Raw genomic sequence first — 20,712 nt, 5'->3', positions numbered from 1 at the left:
AACTCTCTATGATAAAATGCAACAAATAGAGTATGCACATCTAAAAAAATTAAAATTATTTAATTATTTTCATTGAAAAAATTCCTATTTGTAACACAAAATATAAGAATTTACATAACTGTATAGAAACTCTAAAAGTTAACCAGTTTGGTCAGACTATTTCTTCATCCATACAGGAAGATCTGTAATAAGGCTGTTGACTGAAATTTTATTTCCAATTCTTGAAAATTGTCATAACCTTAGCTTCAAAATCCAAATATCCTAAAATACACCTTGTCTCCTTTATAAGAAAATGATAAATTAACAAATGAAGAATATAAACTGTATGTATCTACTGACAATTCAGCCTTATGTATTAATAGAGTTACCACTGATTGCTTAAACTTTAAATTTTTCTACTAAAAATATCATTATATTGTCTTTTTTCACTGATTTTCCAGATGCATTATGAAATTAATATGGATCTACAGAAACTCTTCTCTATGGTTTTAAAAGTTTAAAATTTGTACACATTTGAGTTATAAACAACGATAAAGAGGTAGATTAGAAAAATCCTTGCAGATTGACACAAATACTAAATTATCAGTTTAATAGTCTGTGTGAGGGGGATGACTAGCTTTTAGTTTCCATTATAAAAATATGATTTTATAATGATATAGTGTGTGGGACATCAGCAGCTCTCTATCAGTGAGTTGGGTTATGTGGCACCATAAAGGCTACATAAAAGGAAGAGATAACACAATCTGGAGATTTAAATTAAGTATAAATTATAAAAGATTATTAATTACAAAAACCCAAAAATTATTGATAAAATATTGGGTAGAAAGATATAAAATGTACTCTTCTTGAAATAAATTTTGGAGACCTTCTGTATCAGCTTTTTTTTTTTAATAGTAGAAAGAAACAACTCTTTGCCAGTGTAAAATTGGGGGTATAATGGTTTATGTAAAAGGAAAGGGAGGATACTTAATTAGGGCATATAACTAAACTGCAGGAAAGGCAATGTAGCAGCTGAGACAAAAACATATCTCAGTCCAGGACCTTAATTATTGAAAACATTGTTTTTTCCATTTTTGACATTCACCCTCCCTTTGCTTGTTGTTCTCTTAAACTATCTTTCACCACATGAGTATAAACATATGATACCACAGCTCAGCCATATTACATCATGCAACTTCACCCCCAAAAGGTACTGGATCTTGTTCTTTCCTATTGGATTAGCTTACAAAAAATGGGGTCTCTACACTGGGTTGAAAGGATTCTCGAAGATTCTGATATACTGTATTTTTTCATCTCTATAGTGTTAGTAAGAATGTTTAGCCACCACTGACTCATGTGAAGAGAAGCACTAGGTTTTATGTGAATAGGAAGAATGTATAATTAGAAATCAACTCTTTCATTCAGTCATTTCATCAATTTTCTCATGTATAATATCAGTGCAATAAAAATTTACACTACTAGAGCTAATGCCATAATAGACTTCCCTAGTGCTTATCAGAATACCTGTGATATATTTAGAACTCTAAATATACATAATGCCATTGTTATCATTAATATTAGATGATGACAAGTTAGGGGGGAAGCAATAAAGTTGAGAAGAGGCTTCATATAGGTGATAATACATGAATTGTTTTTTAAAGGCAGGAGGGAAGAGCAGCAGTTAAAAGCTAAACCTTGATTTACATTAGAAATAGCATCACATCGTAGAACATAACTATTTTATGCTCTCTGGCTCTTAGCTTCCTCACCAGTAAATATCGATAATAAAAGCTGCCTTAATGGGTTTTTGAGCATTAAAAGCATCATATGAAAATTACCCAGTACAACATTAGAAAACTGTACATGGTTTAAGAGTTAGATATTTTATTAGTAGCAGTTTATTCCATGAATAACATTTAAAAAAATTGTTTGTCCATCATACCTAAATGTCCTGGTTGTTGCAATGCTGATGTGAGATGGTGCTTATGAAAGACCTTCACAAAATACAAAATACTTTAAGTAGTAGATATAATATATAGTTATAAATGTGTATGGAAACTTGGTGGTGGTAGTTTAACTCAATTTTTGCAAGCTTTTTCTTTTCTATGCATATTTTAATATTTGTCTTACAATAAATGCTTTGTACATTTGTATGGCAAAGGTAAACTTGGCTACTTTTTATAAGATTTTGAAACATTTTGTTTTCCATGTAGGATTTAATATTTACCCACAGGACCAAAGTAATCATCAATTATTGCTGACTTTGGAAACCAAAAAAGCTAGAACCCATTTTAAAATGAAGCTACTCAATTCTGTTCTGAAGCTTCAGATTTTTCCAAGTTAAATATTCTGTTTCATAAAACATATCTGTTAAAATATTAATGTTGAACTTCTAAGTTCATTCACACTGACAAATGGCAAAGCACAATTCTAATTCACCTAGGAATTTCAGTTAAACACATTGATCCATTTTATGCTTCTATCATATTTCATAATCATAAAAATGAGAGAATCATTTTATGGCCAATGTTGAATGTTGCATATTAGAAAATCTGAAACTTTTTGTTCTACTTTAGAAAACTAGGTGTACATTAAAGCTTTTGAATAATAACCAATGATTTACATTTAAACAGTTACTAATAGTCATATATGAATAAAATGTACGGTCACAAAAGTATATTTTATTAAAAGGCAAAGCATTTACTTTGGGATCCTCATGGCTTAGTGGAACTATCAGAGGACAGAAAGCTGTAGATATTTTTCTAATATTAGATTTACTATGTATAAAATATGAGAACCTAGAAGGTAATTTTTTCTCTCTATGCCTCAATTTTTTCCTCTGTAAAGAACATAACTTGGGCTAAATGATGTTTATGACTTCTTCTTGCTCTAAAAATTTATGTTTAGGAAATATGTGATAATCAGTTTTTTGTTATTTTGAAACAGTTTATTATCATCCTCATTATGATTTAGAAAACTATCCCTACTTTTTTATAATCTAATATAAAAGAAATAAGACAAGAATAAAAAGGGTCATATTTTACACACCTCTGTATGAAAAACAAACAAAAAATAATTTGAAAGTCTTTTTTAAAAAGAAAATATGGTAAAGTAATTACTATATTACCAAATCTGGAATAATGTATTTATAAAATCTGAAAACAAATATGCTGGAGTTTTTCAATTTTTATTAATTTTCTTTCAGTAGTGAAAAATAACATCACTATATGTTTATATTCTATTGTACCTTATGATAGAAAATAAGTGTTAACGTGAGTATAAACTGAATTTTCATTTTTTTAATCCATTAGTGAGATAAAGAGCAAAAATATGTCAATGTCTCATTAGGATTGGAAATACCTATCTCATCGAGCAGCAGAATATGTACTTTTAATTTGTTGAGAAAAAATCTTTGACGTGATTTATATATACATATATATATATATATATATATATATATATCAGTATACATAGAGGGAGATGTTTTTCATTCCAGAATTCCACTACATCCTCAAAGCTGATGATAAGGCAAGATAATTATGACCAGGTTCCTAAGAATGATGCCAGACACATCTTGATGTCCAAAATCTTCATTCCTCTAATAGCTGAAATCACACATTTACTGTTCATATAAGGGGAGATCAGATATTTGAGGAGATTCTTTAAGGAAATCATACATGTAGAGAATGACCTACTAGTTTTCGCTCTTCTCATCTGGTAAGGGACTGTGTACTTCCCTTTACCCTTTTCCTGAACCTAAGCTAGGAAGTGCTAGGAAGTCACTTGTAGACACTGGGGTTGCCATCTGAGAGAAGACTTAATCTCATACTGTCCCTAGAAACGTGCAGAACACTCTACATATCCATTTGCTGGGTGTGGAAACATGAAACTGGTATTACTGCTCACTTGGAGTCGGGTGGCTGCCCACGACAAAACGGCAGCACAAGGGAGTGAGCAGTTAGCTAAGCTGCATTTTTACTATTCAGTAGGGACCAGGGTGCATTTTACTTATACAGTGGGAAAATGGACAATTGAAGAAGGTGGCCACAATGAAGTCAGCTGTGGCGAAGAGCTTGTTACTGAAAGCAACTGTGATTGAAGCTCTAGTTTTGGGGATTAAGGGGTGGGTTTTATTTTTTATTTTTTTATTTTTTAACATATTTATTGGAGTATAATTGCTTTACACTGGTGTGTAATTTTCTGCATTATAAAAAAGTGAATGAGTTATACATATACATATGTTCCCATATTTCCTCCCTCTTGTGTCTCCCTCCCTCCCACCCTCCCTATCCCAAACATCCAGGTGGTCACAAATCACCAAGCTGATCTCCCTGTGCTATGCAGCTGGTACCCAGTAGCTATCAATTTATGTTTGGTAGTGTATACATGTCTATGCCACTCTCTCACTTTGTCATAGCTTACCATTTCCCCTCCCCATATACTCAAGTCCATTCTCTGGTAGGTCTGTGTCTTTATTCCTGTCTTATTCCTAGGTACTTCATTATATATATATTTTTTCTTAGATTCCATATATATGTGTTAGCATACGGTGTTTATTTTTCTCTTTCTGACTTACTTCACTCCGTATGACAAACCATAGATCCATCCACCTCACTACAAATAACTCAATTTCGTTTCTTTTTATGTCTGAGTAATATTCCATTGCATATATGTGCCACATCTTCTTTATCCATTCATCCGATGATAGACACTTAGGTTGTTTCCATCTCCGGGCTATTGTAAATAGGGCTGCAATGAACATTTTGCTACATGACTCTTTTTGAATTATGGTTATCTCAGGGTATATGCCCAGTAGTGGGATTGCTGGGTCATATGGTAGTTCTACATGTAGTTTTTTTAAGGAACCTCCATACAGTTCTCCATAGTGGCTGTACCAACTCACATTCCCACCAGCAGTGCAATAGTGTTCCCTTTTCTCCACACCCTCTCCAGCACTTATTGTTTCTAGATTTCTTGATGATGGCCATTCTGACTGGTGTGAGATGATATCTCATTGTAGTTTTGATTTGCATTTCTCTAATGATTAATGATGTTGAGTATTATTTCATGTGTTTGCTGGCAGTCTGTATGTCTTCTTTGGAGAAATGTCTATTTAGGTATTTTGCCCATTTTTGGATTGGGTTGTTTGTTTTTTTGCTATTGAGCTGCATGAGCTGCTTATAAATTTTGGAGATTAATCCTTTGTCAGTTGCTTCATTTGCAAATATTTTCTCCCATTCTGAGGGTTGTCTTTTGGTCTTGTTTATGGTTTCCTTTGCTGTGCAAAAATAGGTCCCATTTGTTTATTTTTGTTTTTATTTCCATTTCTCTAGGAGGTGGGTCAAAAAGTATCTTGCTGTGATTTATGTCATAAAGTGTTCTGCCTATGTTTTCTTCTAAGAGTTTGATAGTATCTGGACTTACATTTAGGTATTTAATTCATTTTGAGCTTATTTTTTTGTATGGTGTTAAGGAGTGATCTAACATCATACTTTTACATGTACCTGTCTAGTTTTCCCAGCACCACTTATTCATGAGGCAGTCCTTTCTCCACTGTACATTCCTGCCTCCTTTATCAAAGATAAGGTGATGATATGTGCGTGGGTTTATCTCTGGGCTTCCTATCCTATTCCATTGATCTACCTTTGTGTTTTTGTGCCAGTACCATACTGTCTTGATTACTGTAGCTTTGTAGTATAGTCTGAAGTCAGGGAACATGATTCCCCCATCTCTGTTTCTCGTTCTCAAGATTGCTGTGGCTATTTGGGGTCTTTTGTGTTTCCTTACAAATTGTGAAATTTTTTGTTCTAGTTTGGTGAAAAATGCCAGTGGTAGTTTGAGAGGGATTGCATTGAATCTGTAGATTGCTTTGGATAGTAGAGTCATTTTCACAATGTTGATTCTTCCAATCCAAGAACATAGTATATCTCTCCATCTCTTTGTCTCATCTTTAAATTATTTCATTAGTGTCATAATTTTCTGCATACAGGTTTTTTGTCTCCTTAGGTAGGTTTATTCCTAGATATTTTGTCCTTTTTGTTGCAGTGGTAAATGGGAGTGTTGTCTTGATTTCACTTTCAGATTTTTCATCATTAGTGTATAGGAATGCCAGAGATTTCTGTGCATTAATTTTGTATCCTGCTACTTCACCAAATTCATTAATTAGCTCTAGGAGTTTTCTGGTAGCATCTTTATGATTCTCTATGTATAGTATCATGTAATCTGCAAACAGTGACAGCTGCATTTCTTCTTTTCCGATTTGGATTCCTTTTATTTTCTTTTCTTCTCTGATTGCTGCGGCTAAAACTTCCAAAACTATGTTGAATAAGAGTGATGAGTGTGGGCAACCTTGTCTTGTTCCTGATCTTAGTGGAAATGCTTTCAGTTTTTCACCACTGAGGATGATGTTGGCTGTGGGTTTGTCGTATATGGCCTTTATTATGTTGAGGAAAGTTCCCTCTGTAACTACTTTCTGCAGGGTTTTTATCATAAAAGGGTGTTGAATTTTGTCAAAAGCTTTCTCTGCATCTATTGAGAGGATCATATGGTTTTTCTCCTTCAATTTGTTAATATGGTGTATCACGTTGATTGATTTGTGTATATTGAAGAATCCTTGCATTCCTGGAATAAACCCACTTGATCATGGTGTATAATCCTTTTAATGTGCTGTTGGATTCTGTTTGCTAGTATTTTGTTGAGGATTTTTGCATCTATGTTCATCAGTAATATTGGCCTGCAGTTTTCTTTCTTTGTGACATCCTTGTCTGGTTTTGGTATCAGCGTGATGGTGGCCTCGTAGAATGAGTTTGTGAGTGTTCCTCCCTCTGACATATTTTGGAAGAGTTTGAGAAGGATAAGTGTTAGCTCTTCTCTAAAAGTTTGATAGAATTCGCCTGTAAAGCCATCTGTTCCTGGGCTTTTGTTTGTTGGAAGATTTTTAATCACAGTTTCCATTTCAGTGCTTGTAATTGGTCTCTTCATATTTTCTATTGCTTCCTGATTCAGTCTTTGCAGGTAGTGCATTTCTAAGTATTTGTCCATTTCTTCCAGGTTGTCCATTTTATTGGAATACAGTTGCTTGTAGTAATCTCTCATGATCTTCTGTATTTCTGCAGTTTCAGTTGTTACTTTTCTTTTTTCATTTCTAATTCTATTGATTTGTGTCTTCTCCATTTTTTTCTTGATGAGTCTGGTTAATGGTTTATCAATTTTGTTTATCTTCTCAAAGAACCAGCTTTTAGTTTTATTGATCTGTGCTATCATTTTCTTCATTTCTTTTTCATTTACTTCTGATCTGATCTTTATGATTTCTTTCCTTCTGCTAACTTTTGGGTTTTTTTTTTTCTTTCTCTAATTGTTTTTGTGCAAGGCTATGTTGTTTATTCGAGATGTTTCCTGTTTCTTAAGGTAGGATTGGATTGCTATATACTTCCCTCTTAGAACTGCTTTTACTGCATCCCATTGGTTTCAGGTCATTGTGTTTTCATTGTCATTTGTTTCCAGGTGTTTTTTGATTTCCTCTTTGATTTCTTCACTGATCACTTCGTTATGAAGTAGTGTACTGTTTAGCCTCCATGTGTTTGTATTTTTTACCAATCATTTCCTGTAATTGATATCTAGTCTCATAGCATTGTGGCTGGAAAAGAAACAATACGATTTGAATTTTCTTAAATTTACCAAGGCCTGATTTGTGACTCAAGATATTATCTATCTTGGAGAATGTTTCATGAGCACTTGAGAAGAAAGTGTATTCTGTTGTTTTTGAATGGATTGTCCTATAAATATCAATTAAGTCCATCTTGTTTAATGTATCATGTAAAGCTTGTGTTTCCTTATTTATTTTCATTGTGGATGATCTGTCCTTTGGTGAAAGTGGGGTGTTAAAGTCCCCTACTATGATTGTGTTACTGTCGATTACCCTTTTTATGGCTGTTAGTATTTTCCTTATGTATTGCAGTGCTCCCATGTTCAGTGTATAAATATTTACAATTGTTGTATCTTCTTCTTGTATTTATCCCTTGATCATTATGTAGTGTCCTTCTTTGTCTCTTATAATAGTCTTTGTTTCAAAGTCTTGGTTGTAGGTTTTTCTCCTTCATCAGTTTAAATATGTCCTGCCAGTCCCTTCTGTCTTACAGAGTTTCTGATGAAAGATCAGCTGTTAACCTTATGGGGATTCCCTTGTGTGTTATTTGTTGCTTTTCTGTTGCTGCTTTTAATATGTTTTCTTTCTATGTAATTTTTGACACTTTGATTAAAATGTGTCTTCACATGTTTCTCCTTGGATTTATCTAGTATGGAACTCTCTGTGCTTCCTGGACTTGATTAACTATTTCCTTACCCATATTAAGGAAGTGTTCAACTATAATCTCTTTAAATATTTTATCAGTCCCTTTCTTTTTCTCTTCTTCTTCTGGAACCCTTATAATTCGAATGTTGGTTTTGTTTAATGTTGTCCCAGTGATCTCTGAGACTGGCCTCAGTTCTTTTCATTCTTTTTTCTTTATTCTGTTCTGCAGTAGTTATTTCCACTATTTTATCTTCCAGGTCACTTATCTGTTCTTCTGCCTCAGTTATTCTGCTTTTGATGCCATCTAGAGTATTTTTAATTTTATTTATTGTGTTGTTCATCGTTGCTTGTTTCATTTTTAGGTCTTCTACGTCCTTGTTAAATGTTTCTTGCATTTTCTGTATTCTATTTCCAAGATTTTGTATCATCTTTACTATCATTATTCTGAATTCTTTTTCAGGTAGATTGCCTATTTCCTCTTCATTTGTTAGGTCTTGTGGGGTTTTATCTTGTTCCTTCTTCTGCTGTGTGTTTTTCTGTCTTCTCATTTTGCTTATCTTACTGTGTTTGGGGTCTCCTTTTTGCAGGCTGCAGGTTCATAGTTCCCATTGTTTTTGGTGTCTGTCCCCAGTTTTTAAAGTTGTTTCTGTGGGTTGTGTAGGCTTCCTGGTGGAGGGGACTAGTGCCTGTGCTCTGGTGGATGAGGATGGATCTTGTCTTTCTGGTGGTCAGGTCCATGTCTGGTGGTGTGTTTTGGGGTGTCTGTGGACTTATGATTTTAAGCAGCCTCTCTGCTAATAGGTGGGGTTGTGTTCCTGTCTTGCTAGTTGTTTGGCATAGGGTGTCCAGCACTTTAGCTTGCTGGTCGTTGAGTGAAGCTGGGTGGTGGTGTTGAGATGGAGATCTCTGGGCAATATTCGCCATTTGATATTACATGGAGCTGGAATGTCTCTTGTGGACCAGTGTCCTGAAGTTGGCTCTCCCACCTAAGAGGCACAGCACTGACTCCTGGCTTCAGCACCAGGAGACTTTCATCCACATGGCTCAGAATAAAAGGGAGAAAAAGTAGAAAGAAAGAAAGAAAGAAAGAAAGAAAGAAAGAAAGAAAGAAAGAGGATAAAGTAAAATAAAGTTATTAAAATAAAAATAATTATTAAGAAAAAAAATTTGTTAAAAATAACACAAAAAACAAAACAAAACAAAACAAAAAGGACGGATAGAACCCTAGGACAAATTGTTAAAGCAAAGCTATGCAGACAAAATCTCACACAGAAGCATACACATACACACTCACAAAAAAAGATGAAAAAATAATAAATCTTGCTCTCAAAGTCCACCTCCTCAATTTTGGATGATATTTTGTCTATTCAGGTATTCCACAGATGCAGGGTACATCAAGTTGATTGTGGAGATTTAATCCGCTGCTCCTGAGGCTGCTGGGAGAGATTTCCCTTTCTCTTCTTTGTTTGCACATCTTTCGGGGCTCAGCTTTGGATTTGGCCCCGCCTCTGTGTGTAGGTTGCCGGAGGGCATCTGTTCTTCACTCAGACAGGATGGGGTTAAAGGAGCTGCTGATTCAGGGGTTCTGGCTCACTCAGGCTGGGGGGGAGGGAAGAGTATGGAGTCCGGGGCGAGCCTGCGGGGGCAGAGGCCTGCGTGACGTTGCACCATCCTGAGGTATGCAGTGAATTCTCCTGGGGAAGTTGTCCCTGGATCCCAGGACCCTGGCAGTGGCGGGCTGCACAGGTTCCCCAGAAGAGAGGTGTGGAGAGCAACCTGTGTTTGTACACAGGTTTCTTGGTAGGGGCAACAGCAGCCTTAGCATCTCATACCCGTCTCTGTGGTCCATGCTGTTAGCCATACCTCGTGCCTGTCTCTGGAGCTCCTTTAAGCAGCACTCTTAATCCCCTCTCCTTGGGCACCAGGAAACAAAGAGGGAAGAAAACGTCTCTTGCCTCTTTGGCAGGTCCAGACTTTTCCCCGGACTTCCTCCTGGTTAGCTGTGGTGCACTAGCCCCCCTTCAGGCTGTGTTCACGCCACCTGTCCTCTTCCTGGGCTCCGACCAAAGTCCAAGCCACAGCTCCCAGCCCCGCCCACCCCAGCGGGTGAACAGACAAGCCTCTCGGACTGATGAGTGCTGGTCAGCACTGATCCACTGTGTGGGAATCTCTCCACTTTGCCCTCCGAACCCCTGTTGCTGTGCTCCCCTCCGTGGCTCTGAAACTTCCTCCCTCCACCACCCGCAGTCTCTGCCCATGAAGGGGCTTCCTAATATTTGGAAACCTTTCCTCCTTCACAGCTCCCTCCCACTGGTGCAGGTTCCATCCTTATTCTTTTGTCTCTGTTTATTCTTTTTTCTTTTGCCCTGCCCAGGTACATGGGGAGTTTCTTGCCTTTTGGGAGGTCTGAGTCTTCTGCCAGCATTCAGTAGGTATTCTGTAGGAGTTTTTCCACATGTAGATGTGTTTCTGGTGTATCTGTGGGGAGGAAGGTGATCTCTGCATCTTACTCTTCCACCATCTTCTCCCTCTCCCCTCAAGAAGTGGGTTTTAAAAGGTAATCTGTAGATGATATAACCTATCACATCAGCCAACTAAAAAGAAAACTATATTTTTACTTTCCCTTCTTCTCCGTTCTCAGCATTTACACTGGAGTAAACACAAGTAAATACTCTGGGAGAGAAGTGGAATAAGAAAACTGAAAACACAGACCGCATCCCTGCAACCTCCTATCCGCACCCCCACAACTGCTAGTCTCTATGCTGCTGGTCAGGCCTCAGATGAGGGAATTGGAAGAGTTTGTAAATGAGCAAGAATTTTCAGTTTTGATTCAGTCTGTTCTTAGAGGAGTATATTCTTATATTTGCAAGTTACTAAGAATCTCTAAGATTCACTTGAGATGTTAGTAAGAGGCAAAGATACAACAATTGGTACAACAAAGTGTGTTTAATATAGTGGTGGGAGAAAACACTGTTTGCCTATTATAATCTACCAAATTCAGCCCCTAATAAATATATTTAATATATATTTAATAATCAAAACAAACTTGTGATAGAGGTACAGCTGTCCTCATCCTAGAATAAAGAAGCTTTTAGTGAATGAAGATATGAAAGTTATGCTTGCTAATCCACAAAGACTTTACTATATTCTACCACTCATTTAATAGTTCCTGTCCTAATTTTATAACTCATATTTATTTATGAATTTCTGACCATATCAAGTGGAAGATCTAACTTTCCAAATCCTTCATTAATGTCATATCCAAATGCATTTGAAAGTAATTTCTCACATTAATTCTTGCTTTCCAGCAAGGTTAGACTTCTGTCTTTATTACTCCTGTCTCTGACTTTGCTCTGCTGTTTACTTTCCTGACAGCAATCTCATCCTTCCTGTCTGTATATTCTAAATATATACAATTTTAAGATCAAGACCAAGCCAAGTTTCCCAACATAACTGAGCTTAGTTTGAGCTGTTATTGTCCAAGCTTTAGCTATGATATGAAGAAGCTAACCTCTGAAATGTTAAAGAAAAACTTACACCATTATTAAAATATGATAGCACAATCAAGCATACCCATTTACATCAATTCATTGACTAGTCAAACATATTTTGTTATTGTTACACTTTTCTAGTGCAAATTTAGAGTGCCTAAGTAGAGCAAGAAAGAAAGAAAGCTGATCTTGGAAATATCAAAATAAAGAGGAGTCTTATGACTTAAAATAAAATTTAAAGCTTTAAAATATTAGACTATATATTAAAATTCTTTATAACCTTAAAATTCTAGAAATGGATTCAGGAAGAGAAATATATTATTATTATTAGTTAGAAAAAATCAAACTCTAATTATCACGTGACTACAATCAATTTTATATGTTTTATTTTCCCCATATCTTTAAAAATTAAAAGTACTTTTTACAAGCAATTGTAAAGTGAATTCCCTGGTTGTACAGTGGTTAGGACATTGTGCTCCCACTGCTGGGGACCCAGGTTCAATCCTTGGTGAGGAAACTAATATCCTGCAAGCTGTTTGGTGGAGCAAATAAAACAAAAAACAAAACAAAAAATACATAAAAATGAGTACTTTTAGATTATTTATATATAGCTGTTATTCAGATATAGTGATTAATGATTAATGACTACTGATTTTTGAATAATAACTGAAATGTGTAGAGTATTGACATAAAAAGCACAGAAAGTGTATGCCTATATATATATATATATATATATATATATATATATATATATATATATATATGTATGTATATATATATATATATATATTATTTTTAATGTTGAGCCTTCTTTTAATTTATTTATTTTGATTTTTGGCTGTGTTGGGTCTCCGTTTCTGTGAAAGGGATTTCTCTAGTTGTGACAAGTGGGGGCCACTCTTCATCGTGGTGCACAGGCCTCTCACTGTTGTGGCCTTTCTTGTTGTGGAGCACAGGCTCCAAAAGCGCAGGCTCAGTAGTTGTGGCTCACTGGCCTAGTTGCTCCACGGCATGTGGGATCTTCCCAGACCAGGGCTCAAACCCGTGTCCCCTGCATTAGCAGGTAGATTCTCAACCACTGTGCCACCAGGGAAGCCCACATAAAAATATTTTGACAAAATATCCAATGCTGATAACACTTTAGATATTGGATTGCTTGTATCTTTAAGTATGCTAAAACTAAAATGAAAAGTTTCTAAGTAGTAGATCCTTTAATATATATGTATAACTTTTCAAAACTTCGACACAGTGAACAAAAATTGAACAAAAAATTGGATTTAATATAATAATATTGGATACAACTGTGATCACACAATGTTATGAGTAAAAGAATGTTCAAAGTAGCAGTTATAGCATCTTTGTTGTAGATTTAATTTCTATAAAAACTATATCTAGGCTTCTTAAATTTACTTACAAATAGCACACAACCCCTGCCATAAATCTACCATAATATTTGGCTTGCTTGATTTTCTTTGTGCTTTTGACTTGCAGAAACTCCTGATAAGATACTATTAAAAGTGCAAAGAGAAAAAGAGAGAGAAAGAGGCAGAGAGAGAGAGAGAGAGAGAGAGATACCAAGAGAAATTAACAGCTGTCTCCTTGCTAATTAAAAGTTCCTTGCTTTCTCTCCATATGACCAGTACAGCTGCTTTATATCCTATCACTGCAAAGGAATCAAATAAATCCAAAGGCAATATTGAGACAAGCATCTGGTTTTGGGTATACCTACTATGATGAAAGTATATTTCATACTGTCAGAAAGTTAACATTTTCATGGGCCACAACAGATTATCTTTTTTCCTCATTCAACTCCTTCCACTGTCCCCAGTGGTAAAGAATCAATACTTTTGCTTCCATTTTCAATACTAAATATATCATATCATTGTTTGCTTCACTGGTGCAGACACCTTCCTCCTACTGTAAATGCTGTGTTCCAGCTCTGAAAGTTTTCCCCCGGGCTTCCCATTCAAGGATTGGCTTGTAACTATGGCTTAATACAATGTCAGAATCTCTTAAGGAAGATACAGCCTGTCAAGTCATTTCAAGTATGAACCTTCATCTACTGAGATTCTGAAAATATCCTTTGAGTGTTTCAAGCATGAGCAGACAAACAAAAGGCTAACAAGTCATTTGTAAAGATAATAGCTAACAGCATGCATTCTTGTTTCTCTCATCCTCTTTCCATTAAATGTTCATAAAAAAAAAGAGAGCAGATGGCAGGGCCCCAGTCTTGTTTATTTATAAACAGGGCAGAGGAAGCTTGAAATTCTACTGCTTTAGAAAAGGAAGGAAAAAAAAGTATCTCCAAAACTCTGTGAGGGTGCAAGTATAAATGAAACATGGGTGAGATGTCACTTTTCTGAAGGAAATCCATCTAAGGTTGGACAAAGAGATGCTTCTGCTAAAATGTATGTATGAATTTAAAAATATATATTTACTGTATTAGAAAAAGTAAACTATATCCACTTCTAATCCCATGGTGGGTTTAGGAGGTAGTTTTAGGAGCAGTAGGAAATGCTTTATAAGTTTTGAAGACAATTAGCAAATCCCATGGACTTTCGTAGTTTGGAAGGTCAGTTCTACATATTTCTTAAAACAATACTCTGACTGCAGAGCAGAATAAAGAAAAATGAATGAAAAGAATTGAAGAGAGCCTCAGAGACCTCTGAGACAACATTAAATGCACCAACATTCAAATTATAGGGGTGCAAGAAGAAGAACAGAAAAAAAAAGGGACTGAGAAAATATTTGAAGAGATTATAGTTGAAAACATCCCTAATATGAGAAAGGAAATAGTTAATCAAGTGCAGGAAGCACAGAGAGTCCCATACAGGATAAATCCAAGGAGAAACATGCCAAGACACACATTACTCAAACTATCAAAAATTAAATACAAAGAAAATTTATTAAAACAGCAAGGGAAAAACAACAAATAACATAGAAGGGAATCACCATACGGTTAACAGCTGATCTTTCAGAAGAAACTCTGCAAGCCAGAAGGGAGTGACAGAACATATTTAATGGGATGAAGGAGAAAAACCTACAACCAATATTACTCTACCCAGCAAGGATCTCATTCAGATTTGATGGAGAAATTAAAATCTTTAAAGAAAGGCAAAAGCTAACATAATTCAGCACCACCAAAACAGCTTTACAACAAATGCTAATGGAACTCCTCTAAGCAGGAAAAACAAGAGAAGCAAAAGACCTAAAATAACAAATGCAAAACAATTAAGAAAATGGTAATAGGAACATACATATCGATAATTACCTCAAATGTAAATGGATTAAAAGCTCCAACCAAAAGACACAGGCTTACTGAATGGATAAAAAACAAGACCCATATATATGCTGTCTACAAGGGAACCACTTCAGACTTAGGGACACATACAGACTGAAAGTGATGTGTTGGAAAAAGATATTCCATGCAAATGGAAACCAAAAGAAAGCTGGAGTAGCAATTCTCATATCAGACAAAATAGACTTTAAAATAAAGACTACTAGAAGAGACAAAGAAGGACACTACATAATGATAAAGGGATCCATCCAAGAAGAAGATATAACAATTGTAAATATTTATGCACCCAACATAGGAGCACCTCAATACATAAGGCAAATACTAACAGCCATAAAAGGAGAAATCGACAGTAACACAATCATAGTAGGGGACTTTAACACCCCACTTTCACCAAAGGACAGATCATCCACAATGACAACAAATAAGGAAACACAAGCTTTAAATGATACATTAAACAAGATGGACTTAATTGATATTTATAGGACAATCCATTCAAAAACAACAGAATACACTTTCTTCTCAAGTGCTCATGAAACATTCTCCAAGATAGATAATATCTTGAGTCACAAATCATGCCTTGGTAAATTTAAGAAAATTCAAATCATATCAAGTACCTCTTCTAACCACAAGCTATAAGACTAGATATCAATTACAGGAAAAATCTGTAAAATACAAACACATGGAAGCTAAACAATACACTACACAATAACCAAGAGATGACTAAAAAATCAATGAGGAAATCAAAAAATACCTAGAAACAAATAACAATGAAAACACGATGACCTGAAACCAATGGGATGCAGTAAAAGCAGTTCTAAGAGGGAAGTTTATAACAATACAATCCTACCTTAAGAAACAAGAAACATCTCAAATAAACAACCTAACCTTACAGCTAAAGCAATTAGAGAAAGAAGAATAAAATACCCCCAAAGTTAGCAGAAGGAAATAAATCATAAAGATCAAATCAGAAATAAATGAAAAAGAAATGAAGGAAATGATAGCAAAGATCAATAAAACTAAAAGCTGGTTCTATGAGAAGTTAAACAAAATTTATAAACCATTAGCCAGACTGATCAAGAAAAAAAAGGGAGTCAACTCAAATCAATCAAATTAGAAATGAAAAAGAAGAAGTATCAAATGACACTGCAGAAATACAAAGGATCATGAGAGATTACTACAAGCAACTCTATGCCAATAAAATGGACAACCAGGAAGAAATGGACAAATTCTTAGGATAGCAAAACCTCTGAGACTGAACCAGGAAGAAATAGAAACTATGAACAGACCAATCATAACACTGAAATTGAAAGTGTGATTAAAAATCTTCCAACAAACAAAAGCCCAAGACCAGATGGCTTCAAAGGCAAATTCTATCAAACATTCAGAGAAGAGCTAACACTTATCTTTCTCAAAATCTTCCAAAATAAAGCAGGGGGAGGAACACTCCCAAACTCATTCTACGAGGCTACCATCACCCTGATACCAAACCAGGCAAAGACATCACAAAGAAAGAAAACTACAGGCCAATATCACTGATGAACATAGATGCAAAAATCCTCAACAAAATACTAACAGATAGAATTCAACAGCACATTAAAAGGATCATACACTTGTTCAAGTGGGTTTTATCCCAGGAATGCAAGGATTCTTTAATATATGCAAATCAATCAATGTGATACAACATATTAACAAATTAAAGGATAAAAATCATATGATCATCTCAATAGACGGAGAGAAAACTTTTGACACAATTCAACACCAATTTATGATAAAAACCCTGAAGAAAGTAGGCAGAGAGGGAACTTTCTTCAACGTAATAAAGGCCATATATGAGAAACCCACGGCCAACATTGACCTAAATGGTGGAAAGCTGAAACCATTTCCACTAAGATCAGGAACCAGACAAAGTTGCCCACTCTCACCACTATTATTCAACATAGATTTGGAAGTTTTAGGCACAGCAATCAGAGAAGAAAAAGAAATCCAAATCGGAAAAGAAGTAAATCTGTCACTGTTTGAAGATGACATGATACTATATATCGAAAATGCAAAAGATGCTACAAGAAAACTACTATAACTAATCAATGAATATGGTAAAGTAGCAGGATACAAAATTAATGCACAGAAATCTCTTGCATTCCTATAAACTATTGATGAAAAATCTGAAAGTGAAATTAAGAAAACACTCTTGTTTACCACTGCAACAAAAAGAATAAAATATCTACAAATAAACCTACCTAAGGAGACAAAAATCCTGCATGCAGAAAATTATAAGACACTGATGAAAGAAATTAAACATGATACAAATAGATGGAGAGATATACCATGTTCTTAGATTGGAAGAATCAACATTTTGAAAATGACTATACTACCCAAAACTATCTACTATCAAATGACCCTATCAAACTACCACTGGCATTTTTCACAGAACTTGAACAAAATTTTTCACAATTTGTATGGAAACATAAAAGACCCCGAATAACAAAAGAGACACTGAAGTGTAGATACTGGCATAAGCACTTCTAGGCAATTCTTCTGAGGTCTGTCTCTCAATTAGGAAAACAAATTAGGAAAACATACATGTAGAAGAAGCTCAGGTAGATATAAAAAATTAAAAATTCTTTCTATATTTCGATTGGTAACCTTAAATTCTAGTAACATTCTTGTTGACATCCACTTGTATTAGCCTCTGTGATGTTTCACACAAAGAGAAATTTTGTTGTTATTGTTAAAAAAGAGACAACAACCCCAAAATGGAGTCAATTGTCCTAAGCCCCACATCAGCAAACCAGGACTTAATACCTAACCTAATTGCAGTTTCAGCCTCTCCCAGAAATGTAACCTCTAACCAATCAATATGGAAATACCCAGTCTGCACTGGTGGGGTAATCCACTCAGTAGAATATTTTTGTCACTCAGAGGACAGTGACCTTGCCTAAAACAATCAATTCTTTGTTAGAAACTTCTCTTTTCCACCCCTTTTTGCCTATGAAAAACCTTTTATTTTGGACAGCGGTTCTGAGTTCCTTTTGACTTGCTAGATGGGATGCTGCCTGACTCATGAATCATTGAATAAAGCCAATTAGCTCTCTAAGTTTATTCAGTTGAATTTTGTTTTTACGAGATTCTGTGGCAGTGGCAGGACCAAAGGAGACTTCCAATGGCTTCAGAGACAATGAGAAACACACGTGTCTTACCCTCAAACCGACTGAGTTATCTTTCTCACCCTTTCCAAAGTGCATGGGAAAATTCCTCTTGGTTCTGAGCTCTGTTGCCTTTGCACCAACCTGTCAAATCTAATTGGCTTTTCACTGTCCCCCATTTGGTTGCAAACCACCAGCTCTTGGTTTTGTCCCCAGATTCCATGTTGGGAACTGCTGGTGGTTTAGTCTGCAGTTTCCCATTTGTGTGGAACCTCAGTCTGCAGTCCCCATTATTTGGGGTCTGCTGGCTCAGTCCTCACTCCAGTCCCCAGATCCATGCCAACATAGAACTGCTGGTGGTTACCAGCCAGAGTTAGACTGGGTCTGAGTTAAAAATCAGTCTGGGTCTGGGGTTGGATTTGGTGTGACTTAAGCTCGACTGAGTCCAGTGTGTTTTGTGTAGGTAAAGGCTATTGTTAATGGGAATCTAGGAAGTCAAAAAGTCACAGAAATTGGTGAGTATGGGTTGAGCACTTAAACGCAGTTAGAGCACTCTAAGACTCCTGTATGGGGATAAGTTGTTCATGGAACAAGTTAGATTAACACTAGGTCACTCACCAACCTCAAGAAATTACCCTGCAACAAGGTACACTGTAAAACACCACACAATCTTCAACCCAGCAGTACATCTCTCTTAGGTATTAGTTTGGCTCTGAGAGATCCAAAAAGGCTTAGCAAAAATGAATGAGATAATTAAATTCCAAAGAGTTGAGTGAACCACTTTCCAACACACCTTCTTGTTTTATCTCTAAGAACTATGGCTCTGAAAGCTATGAATATCTACAAAAATGGCAAAATCTTACTGAAAATAACTTAGAATTGCAATAGTCATTATGGAGAATGTTCCAATTAGATAAGATCATTTATTTAAGAAGTACACTTAAAAGCAATGGTTTCCGAATTAAACAAATGGAATGGGATACTTATTTTATTTGGCATGTAGTCGCTTCCAGAAGCCTTCAAGATTCCAACACTGTTTCATTAAAACATTTATTGCAAAAGGCTAATAAAAATGAAAGACAACAAGAAGTACTTAAGACAAAAAACATCAAGGCTGACATGACTTCTACTGCTCCCCTCTATCCTCCTTTACCTGAGTGCTCATGTTTTACTAATTCTATATCTGAATTGCTTTTCTATTGAAGAGACTATGAAACAGTCCTTTAAAATTAAACCTCTTGAGGTTGCAGGCAATCCTCCTCATGTATCTTTCACTCCATGGTCAAAAGCTGACCAAAGGGCCATCGTTAAGAAATTTCCTAAACCCAGGGAGGAGTCCCCCAAAGTTTCTTGAAGAATTTAGAGTCATTATTGAAGTCTATGACCTCAGGCTGCTTATGCATATGTTGGTAGGACCTAGTGAAGCCGAAACATGGATACAGAAAGCAGAGTGGGGTAACCCTAAGGATGATATGTCAGGTTTCTTGATCTTCAACATGGTCCCCTTATGGATAAGAAAAAGCTTGAAAAAATAGCAACCCATCTTTAAAAAGCCATTCCTAAATTCTTCCTTGCCCGCGCTCATAGGTCTGTTATTCAAATATGCAAACAAAAGAAAGATAAACCTGGTACAGACTTTAAGGCCATCTGCAAGCTCTCTTCCTATGGTATTCTGGGTTTCATACAATAAATGGTGTCACCCAACCTGCTCTAGCTGCCCTATTGTAAATGGATTACTGCTACAACAGCTCCAAGGACAGAGACCTAAAATAACATCTGGGACTCCTGCATTATACCCTCCTAGGGGTCTATTATCATAACACTGGTGTATGAGACAAGGGATTGATGTCTCAGTCGTAATCAACTGGGACACTGGAAAAGAGATTGTCCTCAAAAGTCCTATGTACATTTTTCAACATTAACTCCAATGCTGTAATATCTACTCCCATAGGAAGTCCCCCATATGGGCCCTTCTCAGAACTGCCAGGACCCCAAGGGACCCTCTGGTAAACTGCCACCAGTAATAACCTTAAGCAGCAAAGGGGAAACAGAAATTAAAGTTAACCCCAAACCTTTCCAAATTCTGTTAGCTACTGGAGCTACACTTTCTACTTTCTACACTTTCTATCCAGTCTCACAAGACCAAAACATCCCTCAGAGTGAGAAAGAAGTTTCTATAGTGGGGCTGACTAATAAAATTCGGGGAGTTTCTGTCTCAACCAGTACAAATGACTCTGGGACCTTTTACTGAAAATCATTTATTTTTGCCATATGATACAGCTCCAGCCAATCAATTGGGTAGAAATATCCTCTCTAAATTAAAAGGTCTAACATGTTTTCCCTCCAATGAAGAATTCACCTTAGAATTTATTGACCAACATGAACCTGATCTTTCCAATCTGTTTCTGACATAGAAAAGGAAGAATTCCAACAAAAGTTCCCTGATTTAATTGAGGTGTCCCGAAATCTATGGGCTACTTCTAATTATAACATTGGGAGAATAAAAAGTGC

The sequence above is a fragment of the Mesoplodon densirostris genome, chromosome 17 (assembly GCF_025265405.1).
Source record: "Mesoplodon densirostris isolate mMesDen1 chromosome 17, mMesDen1 primary haplotype, whole genome shotgun sequence".
Lineage (NCBI taxonomy): Eukaryota > Metazoa > Chordata > Mammalia > Artiodactyla > Ziphiidae > Mesoplodon > Mesoplodon densirostris.
This window is presented reverse-complemented; position numbering follows the sequence as displayed.